This window comes from Petaurus breviceps, unplaced genomic scaffold, assembly GCF_028583685.1.
Source record: "Petaurus breviceps papuanus isolate PSGF00001 unplaced genomic scaffold, PetGlider_PUasm1.0 90752, whole genome shotgun sequence".
Classification (NCBI taxonomy): Eukaryota; Metazoa; Chordata; class Mammalia; order Diprotodontia; family Petauridae; genus Petaurus; species Petaurus breviceps.
The window spans coordinates 12,453,613-12,475,660 of NW_027187336.1; the positions used below are offsets into that span (position 1 = coordinate 12,453,613).

General features: G+C 40.1%; 1 long non-coding RNA gene across 1 annotated transcript; it reads left to right on the forward strand.

Moving 5' to 3' along the window:
• Positions 1 to 622: 622 nt before the first annotated feature.
• LOC138146075 (uncharacterized) lies at positions 623 to 18,779 on the forward strand. The gene is made up of 3 exons (XR_011164379.1): positions 623 to 864; positions 15,785 to 15,979; positions 17,239 to 18,779. It is a non-coding gene; the product is annotated as an uncharacterized lncRNA (long non-coding RNA).
• Positions 18,780 to 22,048: the final 3,269 nt, after the last annotated feature.

Consider the following 22,048-nt stretch of genomic DNA (forward strand, 5'->3'; position numbering starts at 1 on the left):
ATTGTCACCAAAGTGGCCAGGGGATCTTAAAACCCTGCTATTTGATGATTGGTTGAAAGAGCTAGGATTGGTTAGCCTGCAGAAGAGAATATTTAAGGAGGACAGGTAAGTTGTCTTCAAGTATTTGAAGGGTGGATATATAGGTGAAGGATTAGGTTTCTTCTGCTCAAATCCAGGAGGCATAACTTTGCATCCTCCCCACACCCATACCACCCAGCATTCTCTTACCTACTACTGCCTTGAACAAAGTAGAGACTTAATAAATTTCGAATGGATGGATGACTCTACTCTCCTTTAGCTTGCAGAGAGTTTCTGACACAACATAGTGATGCAAACACAGTCATAATACATGACTATGACCTTCACAGGTTTGGGAGGAAGCTGTGTGGGTTCTAGGCCCATAGGATCAATATCTGGAAACTACTTTGAGGTCATCTTGTCCAACTATCTTGTTCTGCAGATGAGCAAACTGATTTCAAAAAAAGGCTGAATAATGATTCATCCGAGTTTCCATGGGTGGTAGAGCTAGGATTTGAACTGCCTGGCATATAGTAGGCACTTAATAAATGTTTATTGACTGACTAAATCCAGTGCTCTTTCTACTTCACCACTGAAGAGAACCAAGCTCCTGACTCTGCTTAATGACCCTCCATCATGCCAATGAATCTAATCTGCAAGGTGTAAGTCATCAGGCTCTTCGTTCCTGCATTCACCTCTTCACTGGTCCCTCCCTTTGGCCCTCCAATGCACCCTCTTCCCCAGGGTGATGCCAGGAAGCAGATGGATCACCCTAGCTACATCCAAGAGGCAGAGATGTTAGCAAGATGGCTTCTTCAGGTTCAGGAAAAATGAAGAGTTTTAAAGGTGAGTCCATCAAGCTGTTTTCAAGTGCTCTTAACAGGCCACCCAGACCCTTTGAAAAAGCAGAGTTACCTCCTTAATGATGGGGATCCTTTATTCTTTATCACCCTGCTCTCAACCCTTCTCCATATTTCCCTTCACCGTTCTCTCTCCTTCAGTAACCCATTTATCCTCTCTTATAAACCTACACTTAAAGTCTATATAAAATACAACTGTGAAGTGGTCGAAAAGCTTTCTGGCAAAGTGTTTGTGGCTGTAACACAAAAATCCTTCTGCACTGCTTTAGCTCTGGGTTGTTTCAGGTTGGTTTTGCCAGCCTGTCTGTCCTTGGCAGAGGTGTTTGCTTTGTTGAAGTGGTTGTAACGGCTCCTGGTCATTTCTCAGGCCCTTGAGCCTGTTACAACCATGTGGTTTTGAGGGGTGGGGGTGGGGAAGGGATCTGTAGCCCTCCCCTTGGTCCTACAGAAGCTGTCTGGAGGTTGCTGTGATGGATCAGACTTGATGATGGTTTTCCTGCCTAATCACGTTGTTAATTAACATAACAAATCTTCACAGCTGGTGGCTTGTAGTTTCCTTCTTATTCCCATAAACTAATTAAGAGCAAAAAAAAAAAAAATCAAAACCACCAAACCAAAACAAAACCCAAGCCAATCCAACTCTAAAAACCAACAACAACACAAAAAGCCCAAACCCAACCTAGGTGCAAATCTCCAAGCATTAATTAAATTTTGTAGCAATGATATATGTTTCTTGGAAAGTTAAAAGCATTCTATTGATGATAAAAGAATTTATTGATGACAATCAACAGACTATTTGGCTAAATCATGCCTGGTACAATGAAAAGAGAAATAGTATTAGAGTTATCTGAGTTAAAAAAAACCTTCCTGTCACTACCTGTGTGAACTTGGGCAAGTGTGTGTGTGTGTGTGTGTGCGTGCATGCATTTAAGGTTATATCTGTCTGTCCAGACATCAGGGTGGAAACCTTCCAGTAAGAAAAATCTCCTTTTACCAATGAAGTTTGGCAACTGTTCTGCGACTCATATACATTAGAGAGTTGCTAGGGGCACTGAGAGGTCAAGTTACTTGTCCAGGGTCTCACTACCAGCGTCTGTGAGAGCCAAGACTTGAACTCTTAGGCCAGTTCTTTATTCACAACATCACACAGCCCTCCTGCTCTACTCTTCTTTTTCTCTTTACTTCTCCAGGTGCCCCTCTCTTTCCATTCCACTTTCCCATTGCCCATAATCTCCCCCTTCCCTATTTGACCTTTAGCCCCCAAATCACACAACTGGAGAAATGGAAAGGAACTCAACTGCTATTTACATACACAAAAGGGTATTAAATTTGTGTATTTACATGCACAAAAGGGATTCTTGCTATAACATATACACTAACAAACAAGCCTTTGCTTGAGGACCTTCAGCATGGGGGAAGCAGCCCTTCCCCTTTTGAGGCAGTCCTCCATATTTGGACAGCTCTGAGTTGTAGAAATATTTTTCTGACATAAAGATGAGGTCTCTACACTTTCTGCTTTTGCTCTGTGGGGCTAAACAGGACAGTCAGATCCCTCCTTCAGGAGAAAACCCTTCAGACACTTGAAGACAGCTATTGGTCTTTTTGTTTCTGGACTAAACATTCCCAGCTACTTCACCTGAGTCTCATATACCATGGTTTTTCACTGCTCTGGTTGCCTTCCACTGGACACTCATGAGTTAGTCTCCTTCTTAAATGAGAGTTTAAGAACAGGTTCTGCCTGGTTTGAATTATGTCCTTTCTTCCTTTGTTGTCTTAGGCTTTGTTATGCTTCCCTGGGCTTTAGTATTGAGGACAGTTACACCATATTTGTCATTTTTAGGTTTTCCTTTTACTGTGAGGGAGAGAAAGTGAAAGTATGTGATCCATTCCTGGGGGTTTAATCATGTCTTTCTTTTAAACTTCCTGATGCATTTAAGAAATGTTCACAGCTTCATGTGGTCAGAGTTGAAATGAACCTTACAGGGCATTTAGTACAATCCCTTTATTTTACAGAAGGGGAACCTGAGATCCAGTAAGATTCAGTGATTCACGCAGGGTCATATGGGTAATAAATGACAGAGATGGGACTTGAATTCAGGTACCCTACTGTTAGCTAAGTACAATAACTCATCAACAGTAAGAATCAGTATAATGCTTTTAATTTCTCTTGATTGAGGCTCTTTGGTCACTTCTCAGGGGCAGCTAGGTGGCACAATAGATTCAGAATCTGGCCTGGAGTGAGGAAGACTCATTTTTCTGAGTTCAAATATGGCCCCAGACACTTACTAGCTGTGTGACCCTGGGCAAGTCACTGAATTTTGCTTCAGTTTCCTCATCTGTAAAACGAGCTGGAGCAGGAATGTCAAACCACTCTAGTATCTTTGCCAAGAAAACCCCAAATGGGGTCATGAAGGGCAAGATTGAAATGACTGAATAGCAACAACTAAGCAGTATATAAATATTAGATGCCATTATTAATTATGATTATGAAAAAGCTATTAATACTTAAAGCCACACTAAAACTTTTGGAACACCCTGTACTTGTCTCTGCTATTGGAATGGAAGTTCCTTTCAAATAGGGATTGTTTCATTTATTGTATCTGGCACATAGTACGCACTTAAATTAATGCTTGTTGGATTAAATACAATGTACTCCTACCTGCAAAACCTGCTCCTTGCTATCTTCATTGGTGTGACAGTTTTTTTTTCACCCTCTCTTTTGTTTGTTGATCTAGCAACAAGGTTTCTCTCTGATTTTGATGGCCACAACCACAACTTCCTCTTTCTCACCTTATTACAGAAAACTCAAGTACTTAACTATTTCTGTCCATTTCAGCCATAACCTTTATTTGGGAGATTCTAATGAAACTTGGCAAAGAGGGCCTCTTCCTCAGTTTGTTGGTAAGTCCATTCTTGAGATTACATTGTTCTTAAGTGGTAATTGGTTCCATATTGCACTTTGTCATTTTGTGACTTCGACCCACTCTAGTGCCCCAAAGTGAAACATAAGTGGTAAGTTTCAACCTAACTATACCCAGCCCTTTCACTGTGCCTGTCTCTTTCCATCTACTAGCTCTTACTAAAACCTGCCTTCTCCCTGCTGACACAGCCTTCCTGACCACCCTTTCTAGTACTAGCTGTGCTTGCCCTCATTCTCCTCTGCTCACTGGTCAGGGGAGGAATACTCCTTGTTTCCCATTGCCACTTCCAGGTTTTCCGCCTTCTTCCATCATTCAATAACCTTTCTTCCTTTGGGGTTCATGGTATTTATATCTACCACTCAATCAAAGTCCTGGTAACTGTTATCTACAGAAATCCAGGTCATTGCCTTTCCTTCCTCAATGAGTTTGTTACTTGGCTCATAATTTTTTTTCTCCTCTTCAATTCTTGCCCTCATGCTACAGCAAGCTCCCCTTCACTTCAAGCCCAGATACATAATGATTCTCCCTCAAATACCCTAAGCACTTAGTTCCCCAATTTATCCACTTCCATTGAGCTACTCCTCCACCCAACCTCAGCAACACACAAACATGGACATACTCTTTTTTTTTTTTTGGCCTTTTGGAGGGCAATTGGGGTTAAGTAACTTGCCCAAGGTTACACGGTTAGTATTTTTGTGTGGGTGTTAAGTGTCTCAGGTCGGAACTGAACTCAGGTCCTCCCAACTGCAGGGCCGGTGCTTTTACTCACTGCGCCACCTAGCCGGCCCTCACTGCGCCACCTAGCTGCCCCAGATGGACATACTCTCGATCTTTCCATTAACTACAAATAAACCACCTCCATGTTCAAGAATTCTGAAATACCCCTATCCAAATGTAATCAATTGATTTTTCTACTTTCCCTCTTCCTTGCCTTACCAAACCCTACCCTTCATCTGCACTATTACCTCCAATCCCTTAACCCCTCAAATCTCTCCCAGGCCATCTCCTTTGCACTAGCCACTCTCTCTTCTTCTCTCCATCTTGACCGCTTAGTAAACCAATTCAATTCTATACCGTCTTCCTCACTTGTATCCCTACCCCCTTATCAAATCATTTATTATGACCAGCCAAGCCTTAGCCCTGGATCACTCCCATCATCCTTTGCCTTTCTCCTACCCATGTGCTGCTGAATGAAGATGGAGAAAGTCATGCAACCATTCTAACTGGGACCACTACAAATTTGTTACATAACCTCAACTGGGCTCTCACCACTGCTAGGTAATCCTATTATACTTTCCTTATCAACTCACTATCCCACTCTCCACAGGAGATTCTTCCAAACCTTTTCATCTCTTCTCAAGTCTCCCATGGTGTCTCCTCCTCCCACTCTCTCAGCTGAGACCCTCACCTCATATTGCCATGTGTTCCCTCTTCTCCCCTTTTTCTCATCTCTTATCAACTCTGCCTTCTGCCACTTTCCCCTCTACTTTTATCTCACATGATGAAGTCACCTTACTCCTTACCAAGGCCAATCCTTCTACTTGTTCAAATGATCCCATTACATCCCATCTCCTCTAACAGATGGTCCTCTCTGTCATCCCCATTCTTTCATTTGTTCTCAATCTCTCCCTGTCTACTGACTCCTCCCTATTGCTAGCAAACAATCCTCTATCTCCCCTATCCTGAACCCTTATTTGATCATTTCATCCCCTCTAATTATTGTCCTGTATCTCTTCTGCCCTTTGTATCTAAACCCCTAAGAAAGGTCGTCTACAACAGGTGCCTCTACTTTATCTTTTCTCACTTTCTTCTTAATTCCTTACAATCTGTCTTCCTACCTTATTCCACTGAAACTGCTTTCTCCAAAGTTGCCAGTGTTTTCTTAGTTGCCAAATCCAATGGCTTTTTCTCAATTCTCATTCTCCTCAACCCCTGTGCAATCTTTGATCTGTTGATAACCTTTCCTCCTTGACACTAGCTTCTCTCTAGGTTTTGAGTCTCTCTTCTGGTTCTCTTCCTTCCTATCTGACTGCTGCTCAATCATCTTGGCTGGATGTTCAGCTAGATCACACTTTTTAAAGCATAAATTTCCCACAGGGTTCTGTCCTGGACCCTCTCTTTACTACCTCATTTGGTGATCTCATTAGCTCCCATGGATTTAATTACCATTTTTATGTTGATGATTCTCAAATCTACCTATATTGCCCAGGACACTTTGCTGACCTCCAATCTCACTTCTCCAACTGCCTTCAGACATCTCCAATGCAATACTTCCAAAATGGAACTCGTTATCTTTCCTCCTCAACCCTTCCTACCTCTTACCTTTCCTATCGCTGTAGAGGGCAATGCCATCCTTCCAGGCTCTTAAGCTTGCAACCTAGGAGTCATCCTGGGTTCCTCCATGTCTCTCACCCACCATCTCCAATCTTTTGCCAAGTCCTTTTGATTCCATCTTTGCAACATCTCTTGAATCCCTTTCTCTCCTCTGCCATTTTGGTGCATGCCCTTATCACCTCAAACCTGGAGTATTTCCATACCCAGCTGGTGGTTCTGCCTGTCTTAAGTCTCCCCACACTCCAATCTATTTTTTTTCAGCAACTAAGAGATTTTCCTTTAGTGCATGTCAGATCATGTCACATTCCCACCTCTTCTACCCCATTTAATTAATTACATTGGCTTTGTATTGCCTTCAGGATCAAAATGTTCTGTTTGGTATTCAAAACCCTTCATAACTTAGTCCCTTCATAGATTTCCATTTTTCTTATACCATAATCCCTGCCATGGTCTCTGGTTTTTTTTTTTCAATTTTTAACATTTTTGTTTAAAGTTTTGAGTTCAAAATTCTATCCCTCCCCCCTCCCTGAGATGGAAGCAATCAGATATAGGTTATACATGTGCAGTTATGTAAAACATTTCCATATTAGTAATTTTATAATAGAAGACTTGAATAAAAAAAAAGGAAGTGAAAAATGGCATGCTTCAGTCTGTAATTAATCAATATCAGTTCTTTCTCTGGAGGCAGATAGCATGCTTCATCATTATTCCTTTGGGATTGTCTTGGATCATTATATTACTGAGAACAGCTAAGTCATTCACAGTTCTTCATCAAACTATATTGCTGTTACTGTGTACAATGTTCCCCGATTTTGTTCACTTCACTATGCATTAGTTCATGAAAATCTTTTCAGGTTTTTCTGAAATCATCCTACTTGTCATTTCTTATAGCACAATAATATTCCATTACAATCATATACCAGAGCTTGTTTAGCCATTTCCCAATTGATGGGCATCCACAAAAAAGAGCTGCTATAAATATATATTTTAAAGCAATCGGGGTTAAGTAGCTTGCTCAAGGTTACACGGCCAGTTATTTCTAGGTGTGTTGCTGAGTATCTGAGCCCAGATTTGATCCAGGTCATCCCAACACTGGAGCCGGTGCTCTTACTCGCTGAGCCACCTGGCCGCCCCTGCTATAAATATTTTTGTACAAATAGGGTATATACTATTCTTGATTGAACCTGCTCTTCTAATGTTTATTATGTGGTTTCAAGGTTATTTCCTTACATTGGCTTTTACCAGCCCACTCAGCTCAGTTCTTGGATAGGGCCTGGGCTGGTGTTTGATGAGGACCATGATTAGGTCAGGTCTCCAGTTCTGGAACAGGGAAATAAGAGTAATGAAAGTTCCCATGCAAATTGAGGTCAAAAGCATGGTGACAGTAATCAGGTAGACAGGTCAATGAAGTAGAAAGAGTGGGAGGCCATTTAGGAAATAGACTCATAGATACTTAACAGGATCTGACAGGGAGGCTAGCAAGAGGCAAGGACCAGTTTTCTAGATACAGATTTTGATGATGGGAGACAGATGAGGGACTGAACTAGACAAAGAGCCTTGTCATATTCAGAGGCTGCCCAAGCACCTGCAAGTTTCAAGCCTGTCTGTGTGCCAGCTGGCCTCATTCTCCCAACTTGTTCAAACTCCTGCCAGTGGAAGATGGCCTTACTCTGCTTTCTTACTCATTAACTCCCTAGGCTTTACAGAATAAAGGACACAGCTGCCCATCAATTGGGAATGGCTAAACAAGTTGTTGTATATGATTATACTACTGTGCTGTAAGAAATGATGAGCTGGTTGGTTTTTAGAAAAACGTGAAAAGACTTGTGTGAAATAATGGAGATGGAAATGAGCAGAACCAAGAGAACATTGTATAGAGTAACAGCAATACTGTCCAAAGAACAGCTTTGAACACCCAAGTTATTCTGAGTATTATAAATACTCAAATCAGCTACAAAGGATCTATTAAGGAAGAGGCCCTTTACCTTCAGAGACAGAAATGATAAACAGAAGTATATATAGTATGTTTCTACACGCATATATACATACATACACACATATATCTGTGTCAGGTGGTGGCTTTCTCTAGTGTAGCATGGGGTGAAGGGAGGGAGACGGTTTGGAATTTAAGTGTAAAAAAAATTTAAAAAAGAGTAAAGAACATGGCCCTTAGAAATGTTAGATTTGGCTTAGTCAAAAAACACCATTGGAAGGCTTAATCATGAACTTTTTCTGCAAGAAACAAATCATTTAGTGGTGCAACAAAAACCACAATGACCTTCCCAAGCTGATCATATTTGTAAAATTTCAGTTTTTGAAATCAGTGTTACATGAAATACTCTTTGAAGAATCCCCCAAGTACATCATTGATCTTAGTCTTAGGTGAGGCGAAGGCAATAAAAGGTCTTGTCATGGTAAATATTTGGGCTGCACCTACTCAGAGGAAAAGCACAGACCTGTTCAGAGCCCTCTGTTTTGTTTGCTTCAAGAAAATGTGAAAGCCTCTAAGCACATGAACCCCAGGAAGCAGGCTAACTGACAACAAACTAGTCCATGTGTCCCAGTGCAGAAATTTTACACAAAAAGGCTGCTCAGTTTCCAGAGTAGATTTTACACATACATACATATGTATACGTGTGCACACAATGTACAATATATATGTACACATGACACATATAGCACATTTGTAGATGCATAGATATGCACGTGTATATTAATACATATATACAACACACATTAACACACACATATAGATATATGTATTTATCTGTCTATATACATGTATATAGATATATTAATATGTGTAAATATATACATTATGTATAGTATGTGTTTATATATGGATATTTGTATATATGTGAATGTCTGTGTTTATATACAAATGTGTAGATATATGTATATTGTGTATATATAGTCCTTGAGTATATGAATGTCTACATATATATAATACCTACATTATGTGTGTATATGTGTATGTGTGTCACACAAATAGTACTTGAGAAGGGACACGAATTTCCCAGGCTCAGCCCAGGAAAGTATGTGTGATATAGTAGTATAACACGGCAGACAGCACTCAGAAGATAGCCCTGTTGCTGCAAAGGGATGCTAGGCTAACCTCACCTTAAATAATCCCAGCGTGTAATGAAAGGACATAAATACACTCAAACTGAGCCATGATTCCTCCTGGTATTCAGAGCAGAAATATTCTGCAGCTGGGAGGGGTCGCTTGCACTGGGTCTTGCTGGTTCATTGATGTGCATGTGAGCCAAGAGGAGGTGAGGGCTGCAAATGGGATGTTATAATTGTTTGTGTTAAGTAGAGTTGTTAAGGGGTCACTAGGCGGTGCCTTAGTGCACAGAGCACTGGGCCTGGAGTCAGGAAGACTGATCTTCCTGCATTCAAATCCCACCTCAGACACTTATTAGCTGTTGTGATCCTGGGGAATTCTCTTACCCTTCCTTTGCCTCAGTTTCCTCATCTGTAAAATGAAATAGAGAAGGAAATGGCAAACCATTGTAGTATCTTTGCCAAGAAAAACCCAAATGGGGTCATAAAGAGTGATTGAATAACAACAAAAGAGCTGTCTTTGGTTGGGTGTGGAGCCTGCTTTTTCCCACTCCTGCTCCTGTTCCACATGTGCAGGCTGCAGTTTTTCAAAGTAAGTCTTGGTGCTACTAATGGTAGGAAACATATCATCCTTCCCCCAAAGGAAAGCTACAGGGAGGGAGATTCTAATAGCATCCTTTTTCTGTCTTTTAGACAGCTTTTTAGCTCTCACAAGGGGAAGAGAATTGGGATGAATATACACAAAACTGTTTTGAGCTTTTGGAGAGTTACATATTGTAAGCATGAGGCAAGGCTCTTAAACATAAAATAATTTAAGCCAGTTTCATGGGACCTGCAAGAAGAAAACAAAAGAAAACTCAATCACATTCTCCTAGATTGCATCATGTCACTAGAGCTTAAATACTCAATATACAGAACTAACTGTGTTGCATAATGATCCATTTATGGTGAAACCGAGATGTCAATCTCTTTTGACATCTTTGTTTTATGTGTGTTTATGTGAACTTGAATTTCATTTAATCAGGAAATGAAAGGGGATGTGGGGGCTAATCATTCTGGAGGGAGAGGAAAAGTCATGTTCTCATTTCACTCATTTCTTTCTCCTTCCAACACCCTGCAGTTAAAAATCTCCTCTGGGATAAAGCTTTGCACACACGTTCTCAGCCTTGGAAGGCTTTTTGGAAGCTATCGTTAGTTCTAGGCTCTGGCACCTTTCCTCCTGAGCCTCTGAATTACATTTGTGTGGGGATTCTGTAAGCCAGACAAATGTTCGTCTGGATCTTAATGAAACTACCAAATCCATTTTCACTTAATCTCTCCTGGGGGTGGGGAGGTAGTGGATAGGGGGAAGGGATTTGGTCCCTGAAGATGACCTCTCTGTCCACATCATTGCTCTCTCTGCCGCCTGAATTCCTAATAAACAAAAGAGCATCCTAGAAAGGGCTGGAGTATTAGAAGTCCTAAATGCTGGCCTGATAATTGTCAGAGGAATTTAATTGCTCCTTGGAAGAAAAATGAACACATACTTAAAGTATATTTGACTCTTCAATGAGAAGGAAACCTTGCCATCTTCTCATTGGTCAGAAGTATAAACAAAATGGATAGAGGGTTGAACTTGGAGTGAGGAAGACCTGAGTTTAAATCCTGCCTCATATGCCTCCTAACTGTGTGACCATGGGCAAGCCACTCAACCTGTTTCATCTTTAGCTTCCTCATCTGAAAAACGGGAATAATGTTGTTCAATTGTTTTTCAGTTGTGTCTGACTCTTCATGACCCCATTTTGAGTTTTCTTGACAAAGATACTGGAGTGATTTACCAATGTCTTCTCTAGCTAATTTTACAGATAAGGAAACTGGGGCAATTAGGGTTAAGTGACTTGCCCAGGGTCACACAGCTAGTAAGTTCTGAGGCCAGATTTGAACTCAGGAAGATGAGTTCAGGCCTAGCACTCTAACCAATGTGTCACCTAGTGTACAGGATAGTAGCAGCTAATTTACTGGATTATTATGAGAATCCAATGAGATAACATATATAAGTTCCACATAAATGATAGTGGCTATCATTGAAGCCCAACAGACATGCATGATGCATTTAGTATAACTGAGTTTCTGTAAGACCTGAACTATTAAGCTGATTGAATTGAATTAGAAGTTTTATCTTTGAGAAAAAGTGTTCAGATTAGAACTGTCTTTTCCACCCTAAGTCCTGATGATTACATACAAAATAAATGGGGTGAGGGTGGCACAGGGGAGAGATAAGGGAAGCTTATTTAAAAAAATTTTTTTTCATAGATTCATTTTCCATATGATTTATTTCAAACTTTTAGTTAAATATGGTGGAGAACTTTTGGACAGAAGCAAATGAATGACCTCTTCCAGAGTACCATTTTGACCTCCTAAAAAAAAGCAACATAGTTGGGAAATTGACTTCCAAGAGAGTTAAATTTATTCTCCTTATTCCGTCACAACATTGGGTTCATCCTGTCATATCCATTCATTCATCTATTAATCTAGGGAATAATTATTAAGTATCTACTATGTCTACAAGACACTGTGTCCTCAGCATTCTAAGGGATTTACAGTAGTTGTAAAAGACTGATCCTTGCCTTTAAGGAAATCACAGTCTAGTGACTGGATTACAAATTTAGTGGTGGAAAGACTTTTAATATAGTCCATATTCTTTCTTTCCTAGATGAGAAAACTCAGGTTCCCAGAGATTGTGACTTGGTCCAGATCTCCCAGTTCCTAAGTGGCACATATGGATATGGTTTTGAAGGGAGTACAGCTGTGACTAATGGTGGTGGTGGGGAACTCAGCTGATTATAACTTGCTAAGAGCTTTTTGAACCATTTAGGGAAGTGTCAATATTTATCCTGGATGCTGATTTTAGAGCCCTAGGGATGTGAATCTGTGAGCACAAAGAATATTCATATCAGAAGTCTATATAGTGCTTTAAGATTTGCAAAGTGCTTTATGTAAATCATTTATTTGAGCCCCGGCTAGGGTGGAACTCTCACAGGTACCGTGTTTCCCCGATAATAAGACACTGTCTTAAAATTTTTTGGACAGAAAAACACCAGAGGGCTTATTTTCAGGGGAGGGCTTATTTTAATGAACATTGACAGCAATTTTAATAAACAGGTAAATGTGAACAAAAAAATGTACCTTTATTCAATAAGCAAATCATTGGGGAAGAACAGGATGATGCACTCACTGCTGCAGATCTGATTGGATGCAGCTCGGAGCATGGCATGCGTTTTGGGGGGGGGGGACGGTGCATACAGAGGGTACCGTAATGTAGCGTGTAGCGCAGGGGATCACCTTCACTACAGTAGCAATCTCAATAGGGCTTATTTCCGGGGGAGGGCTTATTTTAGAGGAATCTTACACAGTAAGGGGAGGGCTTATTTTCGGGATAGGTCTTATTATCGGGGAAACACGGTATCACTATCCTTTTATAGATGAAAAAACTGAGGTTTAGGAAGCCTCAGTGACTTGTCCTTGGTAACACAACCCAGAAGCTTTTAAAAACTCCTACTACATTAGGTGCTGGGGATACAAAGTGAGATGATTCTTGCCTTCAGTGAGCTTACACTGTACGGATGTAAGGGTGTGACATGTTCACAGATAACTAAGTGAAAGATTTTTTTTCAATTAAATCTATGAAATGATTGGTATAGGGAGCTGTTGGTGAGGAACTTCCTTTACTCGTGCAGACTGAACCTCTCCTAAACTTCTGCTAATTTTTAGAGAATCACCTGGGGCACAGAGTACTTTAGACACATGTCCAGGATCATTTAGTCAGCATGTGTCATTAGAAATATAGGTATACACACATTTGTCTGTGGACACACGCATACATGTACAAATATATGAACACACATGATATGTATATCACATTCATGATTTGTATATAATACATATAGGAATATATGCAACACATATCCATGAATACACACCTGTATATACATATTATAAAATATATGCATGTGTGTCTGTCTGATACACAAAGCATCACATAAATTAACCAATAAGCATTTGTTAAGTGTTAGGCACTCTGCTAAGATATGGGGGTATAAAAGGAAGAAAAAGATAGCCTCTGCTCTCAAGGATCTCGTGATATAAATTCATTCGTGATATTTAATAATGCAACAAATGGCATGGCACTAATAACTGGGAGAAAAGAACCCTTGAAGTATATGGCCCTTTAGATGAGCCTTGAAGAGTACTCGGGATTCTAAGGGGAATAGGTGAGGAGGGAGAGCATTCTATGTAAAGACAGGGAGATGGGAGGTAGACTGTCCAGCACAAGGACCAGTAAACAGGCCAGCTTGTCTAGAGTAATATCCATTCCCTGTGGAAGGGTAGGTTGGAACCAGGCTCTGAAAAATTTTAATGTTTATTGTTTTTTTAATAGTATATTTTCCCAATTGCATATCAAGAAAAATTTTAGCATTTTTACAAGATTTTGAGTTCCAAATTTTTCTCCATTCTTCTCTCTCCTGCCCTCTTCTGAAAATAGTAGGCAGTTTGATATAGTTTATACATGTGCTACCATGTAAAATATATTTCCATATTAGTCACAGTTGTGGAAGAAGAAACAGATCAAAATTAAAAAAAATGAGAATAAAGTAAATGAAAAATATATGCTTCGATATGCATTTAGAGTACATTAGTTCTTTATCTGTATATGGATAGCACTTTCTTTAATGAATCTTTCATACTTCTCTTGGATCATTGTGTTGCTGAGAAGAGTTGAGTCATTCATAGTTGATCATCGCAAAATGTTGCTGATACGATGCACAACGTTTTCTTGGTTCTGCTCATTTCACTTTGCATCAGTTCCTACATGTCTTTCCAGGTCTCTGAAAAGTTTTAAATGTCAAACAGAGGAGTTTGCATTTTAACCTAAGGGAAAAGGAGGTGTCAAAGGGGCACACTAAAGCCTCTTGAGCAGAGGAGTGATGTGGTCAGATCTGAAAATTACACTATAAATTTGGCAATTGCGTGGAGGACATCTTATAGAAAGGATAGACTGGAGGCAGGGAGGCTGACAGGGGCTATTGCAATTGTCCAGAGAAGAGGTCATCAGGGCCTGGACTAGGGTCATTGGGGTGGGGAGAGAAAGAGAATGGGACAGATATAACATGTTGAGGAGAGGTAATTAACAAGACAGAGATAGTGTCAGAGGCAGGATTTGACCCCAGTTCTGGTAGACCTCAAGTTTTACCTAATGGACATGTAAAAAGGACCTATCCACTATCTTGTCATGAGACTGAGTCAAAAGGTAAGTTAGAGGGTAATACTTAGAGTGGAAGGAAAAGTGAAAACAAAACCAAACCCATATTACATATTACCATCAATATGAGATGAAAAGCAGCTTGTGCAAGGGTGTACCAGAAGCTTAGAATCATAGATGATCATGGATTTTGAATTGGAGAGGACCTGAGAGATCATAGGCTCCTAGATCTCTAGTTGGAAGGGGCCTTAGAAGCTGACCATTTAGTACAACCCTTTCCCTTTACAGATGAGAAAACAGAGGCCCAAGAACATTATGATTTGCTCAGGTGCACACAGGTGATAAGTGTCAAAGCTGGGACCTGAATACAGGTGTTCTTGACTCTAAATCCAAACACCCTTTTCACTGTACCACATGCCTCACAATTCTCACATGTGTGAGAGTCAATATAGATCAGGGAGAGTAACTCTAGTTTCTTCATAGAAAAAGAGAGTGCCTTTGGGGAGTGGGTGGGATGGGGAAGCATCAGCAGATCCAGACCTTGGGCTATGAGAGACAATGTAAGTGAGTCCATGATTAATTTTTTTGAAGGTGATTAAAAAGCTGTTGGTCAATACCACTTTATATCAACAAAAGCCTTTGTGTGTGTGTGTGTGTGTGTGTGTGTGTGTGTGTGTGTGTGTTTGTATGTATGTGTGTTCATGAACTATCAGATAAAAGGTTCTGGTTCAGGCAAGAGTTTCAGGTCTAGACTAGGTGTTGGATCATGACTTAGGGTTAGGAACAGGAAACTTGTATGAAGAAGGCTCTGAATAAATTTACCAAGAATGAGAGTGGGGTCAGGTTAGGGAAGTGAGGGAGGACAGAGCACTCTGATGAACATCCTTAAAGAACCACATAAGTCCTAAGATGTGATTGATCCAGTGGGTGTTGGAAGCTACCATAGTTTGAAGGGGAAAGGTAGTCTTCAGTCTATTACTGAATCTTCCATTATTGCTCTACAATGCATAACTTCTTTGTTCATTTGGGTAAACCTTTTGATTTTTTCTTCTCTTCTTTCTTGAAACTGTCAAGGAAATCATTGACATTTAATAAAAAACAGCAAAGGTTGGCCAGTGCAGAAATTTAGGAATGCTGCCTTTTTATTACTTCCCCTCCTCACAAGCTTGTAGAGTCTCTCAATCTGTACTGCCCTGAATCTGCTCTCCAATTAATCACTAGCTTTTTAGGCTATGTAAAATGAGCAGTCTAGTCTCCTGTTTCAACCTGAGAGGGACGTTCAAGAGAAAAATGAGAAGATGACCTGGTAACCTTTTATCATTTGATGTTTATTCTCTCACTTTAAGGTATTTTCAGGGAGTTTGGGTCAATGGTTACTTTTTGATGTAGTCCTCAAAAGAAGAGCAATTCAACAAAGGCATTGCATAAAGCAAACACTTGTTATGAGCCCCTGGACCAGCAGTTGGGGAAGATACAAAGATGAATAAGATGTCATTTCTGCCTCTGTGGAATGTCAGAAGGGGAATCAGATGCATGTCCAGGTAGGTCCCCATCAACACAAGTAATTTATCTTTGAAGTGGTCCTACTATGAGAATTCATACTATTCAAAACTAGAATTGCATAGAAAATGTAATAATTTGCAGCCCAATGGAAATAGGCAATGAAAATTCAAATAATGGAACCTCTTATTTGAATTAATCGGGACCTAGCTGTACAAGTAATTCCAATGTAAAATAAAACATGTTAAGCACGTAAGATCACATAACAAGCATGGTGTTTTGTTAGGTCCAAGGAAGGAAAAAACATTTGTGGCTCAGAGAATAGGGGGGAAGGCTTTAAGGAAGAAGTAGCTTGGGAGCTGGGACATGAAGGATAGACAGATTTTTCAATAAATGGAGATGCTTAAATGGCATTTCAATCATAAAGAATGGTATGAAGGAAGGTATGGAGATAGGGAAGTATAGGATGTGTATAGTTGATGGTGAATTTGGCTGGAATGTAAAATGTTTGATGGGGATTAATGGGTAATAAATCTGGAAGGGTAGATTAGAGCCAGATTACAGAGGACCTGGAATGCCAGGTAGAGCTTAGGCTTGATTAAATGGTACTAGATGTGTTTTAGCTAATCTGGAAATATAAATTAATCTACTTATTTTAGAAATCTTTGGAACTCTTATTTGGTTCCTGCTTGCTGTCTTAATTGGAGATTGTGAAGTAATTCACATAATTTACTATCTATCTGGCTGAAGAACCCAAACCATACTTCACCTTCACATCCCACCCAGTAAACCAGCAGTCAGTAATCATGTCATCTGCCTTTCTCCCAGCACACATACCTTCTTCCCGCTTTCTATTTTCCATCCATCATATCAATACTAACTTTGTTTCTGGAAAAGGGCATGTCAGTTGAGTCCCCTCTAGATCAACTCATTATCTCTTGGACTCCTCTGGCCCCTATTCTCTTCTATTCAGGGGTGAGGAACCTGTGCCCTTGAGGCCACATGTTGCCCCCTAGGCCCTCAACTGCAGCCCTTGACCGAATCCAAACTTCATAGATTTTAATAAAAGGATTTGTTCTGTAAAACTTGGACTCAGTCAAAAGGCTGCACCCAAGGACCTAGACGGTCACATGTGGCCCTGAAGCTGCAGGTCCCCCAACCTGTAGGTGTTTGTTCCCCTTCTTAGACTGTAAGCTTTCTGAGGACAGGCACTCTATTTTTGTATTTGTATTCCCAGCACTTAGCACAGTGCTTGGCATGTAGCAAGTGTTTAATATATGTTTTTTTTTGCTCATTTCAGTAACTCATTCATACTCATGAAGAGATCTTGTCTGTTCATTGCTTGGGTGAGAGACTACAAGTAGCAGGAACATTGCAAACTTTTCAAAGTACTCCAGCAGCCATTGGGCCCGAGAAGCTTTGCTGTAATCTGACAGCTGAAAGATACGGGACTACAGCTGGTGATTACAGAATTTCCTGTATACCTGGGGCGCAGACTTGTAGGAAATGAATTGAATAAGCATAGACGATCGCTATCACTTTTATTACCATTGAGTGTTTGATTTCTGCTATAGTCCAACCTGATGACATCAGATCCTTGGGCATGACTAAGAGAGGATTATACGTTATCTGATCTTGTTTTGTGTGTGTTTGGAACCACTGAAGGTTTTTAATATTGAAAAACCAAACAGCATGGAAGATTTCATTTACCCGAAGCCTAGTATTTACAGTTGTACTCCCTTAATTTTGGCTTTTGTTCTATCGTTTGCAAAAGCAAATCTCAGCAATGTCATTTGATTATGAAGATTAATAACTAGGGAGAAATGAACACCAGATATGGGGGCACTAGAAATGGCATTTTAGGTATAAGGAACAGTTTGAGTAAAGGTGTGGAAGTAGGATAGTATAGGGTATGAATAGCTGATAATGAGTTTGACTGGATTCATCACACCATCATCTTTCCATGTACTGCATGTTTGAGTTCCAGGTACAAATCTCCCCTCCTCCAACCCCAAACAGGGCAGGAGTGTTGGGGGGGAGGAGAAAAAAAAGAAAATTGCACAATAACTTTATTATAGATTTAAAAGGAATAGCAAGTTATATGTGATAAAGTTGCAGTTTCCTGCATAATGGAAATGCTTGCTTTATTTTTTTAGTTCAGAATTAAATGAATAAATTTTTTTAAAAAAAGAGAATGGGAAAAGAAAAAAGAAACTAGATAGTTGATTAATGGACACTTAAAATTTTACACTTAGAGCTTAATTAGGTTGGATTAATCTACAAGTGAATTTTGCTAATGTTGGTATTGCATGTGATTTTCTTTTAATATTCTTGGCTTTGTTCAGTTATGTTTGACTCTTCATGACTCTGTTTGGGATTTTCTTGGCAAAGACACTGGAGTAGTTTACCATTTCCTTCTCCAGTTTATTTTATAGATGAGGAAACTGAGACAAATAGTTAAGTGACATGTCCACAGTCACACAAAGCTAGGAAATATCTGAGGCTAGATTTGAACTTAGGAAGACAAGTATTCCTGAATACAGGTCTGGCACTCTATCCACTGTGCCACACTAAAAGCAATAACTAGCAAGGCTATTGCAAGAGACTAAGTACCACTAGTCCCTGAGAGGCTTGAAACACATATAGAAACTTTCCCCCCTATTCCTTTATTGACTCATCAGAAAGATTTTAAAATGACTCCAGTTCTTGGAGCTAAATATCAGTATGGAAGACTCATAACACGTTTTATGGCTTGACTCTATACTCTTGTATGTACTGCCCTGAAATGTACCTCTTTAGTTTTCTCTCTGTCTCTTAGAATCTTCAGCTTCCTTCAAAGGCTCAGCTAAGGTACCATAGACAATACTTCAGCCTTTGTGAGATCCCTGGTTGTCAGGGCTCTCAGTGATCAAATTTTCCTGTATTATCTGTGCATATGTTCCTTTTCATAGTAGAATATAAGCCTCTCGAGGGCAAGGATTGCCTTTCATCTGTCTCTGTATCTTCTGTGCCTAACACACAGCACAAACTTAATGTGTTTGTTCAATTTAATGTGTAGCCTGATCTGACTTTGGTGGGGGAGGTGGGGGAGGAACAAGGACCCGGAGTAGATGTTTCTCCCTGATAGTAGCACAACTGGTCCAAGTGAAGTCATTTTGGGTTTTCATACCTCAGTGACATTTTCTCCCCAATTTCTAGATTTCTAAGATCTGTAGGGAGACAAGTTCTTCCTAAGAGCTCATAGAGCCACTCAGACTATTTCAGGAGCAAAGTCCAAGAACAATTCAAATCAATGTTTTTTTTCTTTGTTGGGAAGAAACAGCAGAGGTTTCTATTATATTTGGGGAACTATTAGAGTGTTGAGTGATAAATCTTAAAATAAATTTTAAAATAAAGTGATAAATCTCCCTTCCAAAGTCCTTTTTTAGTGAATCGCTTGGGCGTTTTAGGCTACAGATTGCTTAAATAATCAGATGCCACATCTGAAGGAAAAGAACTTTCCAGTGTCAGATCTGAGAACTAAAAGGGACTTTAAGAAATCACCTGCTTCAGTCTTCTTCCTTCATATAGGCAGTTTAGCGCTCTTCTTCTTTTTACAGATGAAGAAGACAACTCAGAGGGGTTGTGATTCATGCAAATTCATGCATCTGGGAATACTCAATACTTAAACAATACAAAACTTATACTCTAGCCTTGGCCCAGACCCACTATGGCCATCTTCATGTCATGATCCTGCATTATAGTCTTTTTCTCTGACCAGGTATACCAGTTCCCATCCTGAGACCCTTGGCTTCTTTTTTTTTTTTTAAATTGTTTTGTTTATTTACTTTTAGTTTACAACATTCAGTTCCACAGTCCCTTGAGTTTCAAATTTTCTCCCCCCCCTCCTCTTCCCCACCCCCCAACAGGGCAGCATGCACTTGAATATGGGACCTACACATATCTTCACATTAATCATTAGTCAGGTTGTAAAGAAGGATGGAATGAAAGAAACTGATGGAATGATCAGTGGGAAAGAGGAAACAAAACAAAACAAGAAAAGAAACACAGCAAGTAGTTTTTTTTTCAATCTGCATTCAGACTCCGCATCTTTTTCTCTGGATGTGGATATCTCTTTCGATCATGGGTCTTTTGGAGTTGACTTGTAACCTTACATTGCTGAGGAGGCCAGTCTATTGAAGTTAGTTGTCACACATACATTGTGTCTGTGATTGTGTACATATTTCTCCTGGTTCTGCTCTTCTTGCTCAGCATCAGTTTATATAAGTCTCTCTAGGTTATTATGAAGTCCATCTTCTCCTTGTTTCTTATAGCACAATAGTATTCCATTACATTCATATACTAAAACTTGTTCAGCCATTCCCCAGTTGATGGGCATCCCCTTAATTTCCGATTCTTTGCCACCACAAAAAGAGCTTCTATAAATATTTTTGTACATATGGGTCCTCCTCCCGACTCTCTGATCTCTTTGGGATATAACCCTAGAAGTGGTATTGCTGGGTCAAAGGGTATACACTTATTTATATCCCTTTGGGCATAGTTCCAAATTGCTCTCCAGAATGGCTGGATCAGTTCACAATTCAACCGACAATGCGTTAGGGTTCCAATTTTTCCACATCCTCTCCAGCATTTATCATTTTCCTGTTTTGTCATCTTAGCCAATCTGGCTAGTGAGATGTGGTACCTCAAAGTTGTTTTGATTTGTATTTCTCTGATCAATAGTGATTTAGAACATTTTTTCATATGCTTATAGATATCTTTAATTTCATCTTCTGAGAACTACCTGTTCATATCCTTTGACCATTTATCAATTGGTGAGTGGCTTGTATTCTTATAGATTCGGCTCAGTTCTTTGTATATTTTAGAAATGAGGCCTTTATCAGAAACACTGGTTGTAAAAATTCTTTCCTAATTTTCCACTTCCCTCTTAATCTTGGTAACATTGGCTTTATTTGTACAGAAGCTTTTCAGTTTAATGTAATCAAAATTATCCATTATGCATTTTATAATGCTCTCTAACTCTCATTTCATCATGAAGTCTTCCCCTCTCCATAAATCTGACAGGTAAACTATCCTTTGGTCTCTCAGATTGCTTACAGTATCAGCCTTTATACCTAGATCGTGCACCCGTTTCGACTTTATCTTGGTGTATGGTGTTAGATATTGAGACCCTTGGCTTCTAATTGGTAAGGAACTAGCTAACTGTCTCTGTCCTGCTCCAATCCCCCCCCCCCCCATAGTTCTCCTCAGCCCTCTTCCTGCCATCCTCTCTCCATCTCACCCCAACACACTTTCCATTTCTAATTCTGAGAACAATAATCAAACCAGCACTAACGTTCCTGGAAAGAATATGCCAATCAGTTGCCATATGACTCTACCCATTATGTGTTGTCTTCCCTTATTAGAATATAAGCTCCCTGAGGACAAGGGCTATCTTGTTTTTGTGTCTGTTTGTTTTATGTTTGTGCCTCCAGCATGCAGCAGAGTGGCTAGCACACAGTAGATACTTAATAAATGCTTTCTCATTCGTTTGTGATCTGAGTGTTTCAGTCGTGTAGCTCATAATCTACCCACAAGTGCACAACTCAGCTTCCTGCCCTCCTTCCCCACAGGAGCAACAACCAAGGTGTCGGAAGCTTTCGGCCCTGTCTCCTGAGGCTGGGAGCACTCCGTCGGTCTTTCTGCCGTCCTTTTCATGACCAGCCCAGCTACTCTTCATGTAATCCATTTCTCTGGAAACACTTTCTGCTCCTGTTCTTCCTCATTGCTATTCCTCATGGGTGTACGTTGTAATGAGGAGCACCAGTGAGGAAGATCCCGGGACTTCTAAGCCTTAGGGAAACAGAGGCTCGTCTTTTTTTCAACACCGACATTCTATCTGTGTTGCTGCATGGCCCAAGATATGGAATGGAAGAGTCTCTGAGGAATGAAAAATGAACGTCACCCAGAGGGTAATAGAGAAGCGAACGGGGGGCAAGCCTTTATTGCCCTTCCCTTTGGAAGTCTTGGGATCATTAAAAGAGGTTTGAAAATTTCATTCTTCCTTAACCCCAGGAAACAAAGAGTGGGCAGTGAGGACGAGGCAGAATCAAGGCTAGGAGAAAGGAACG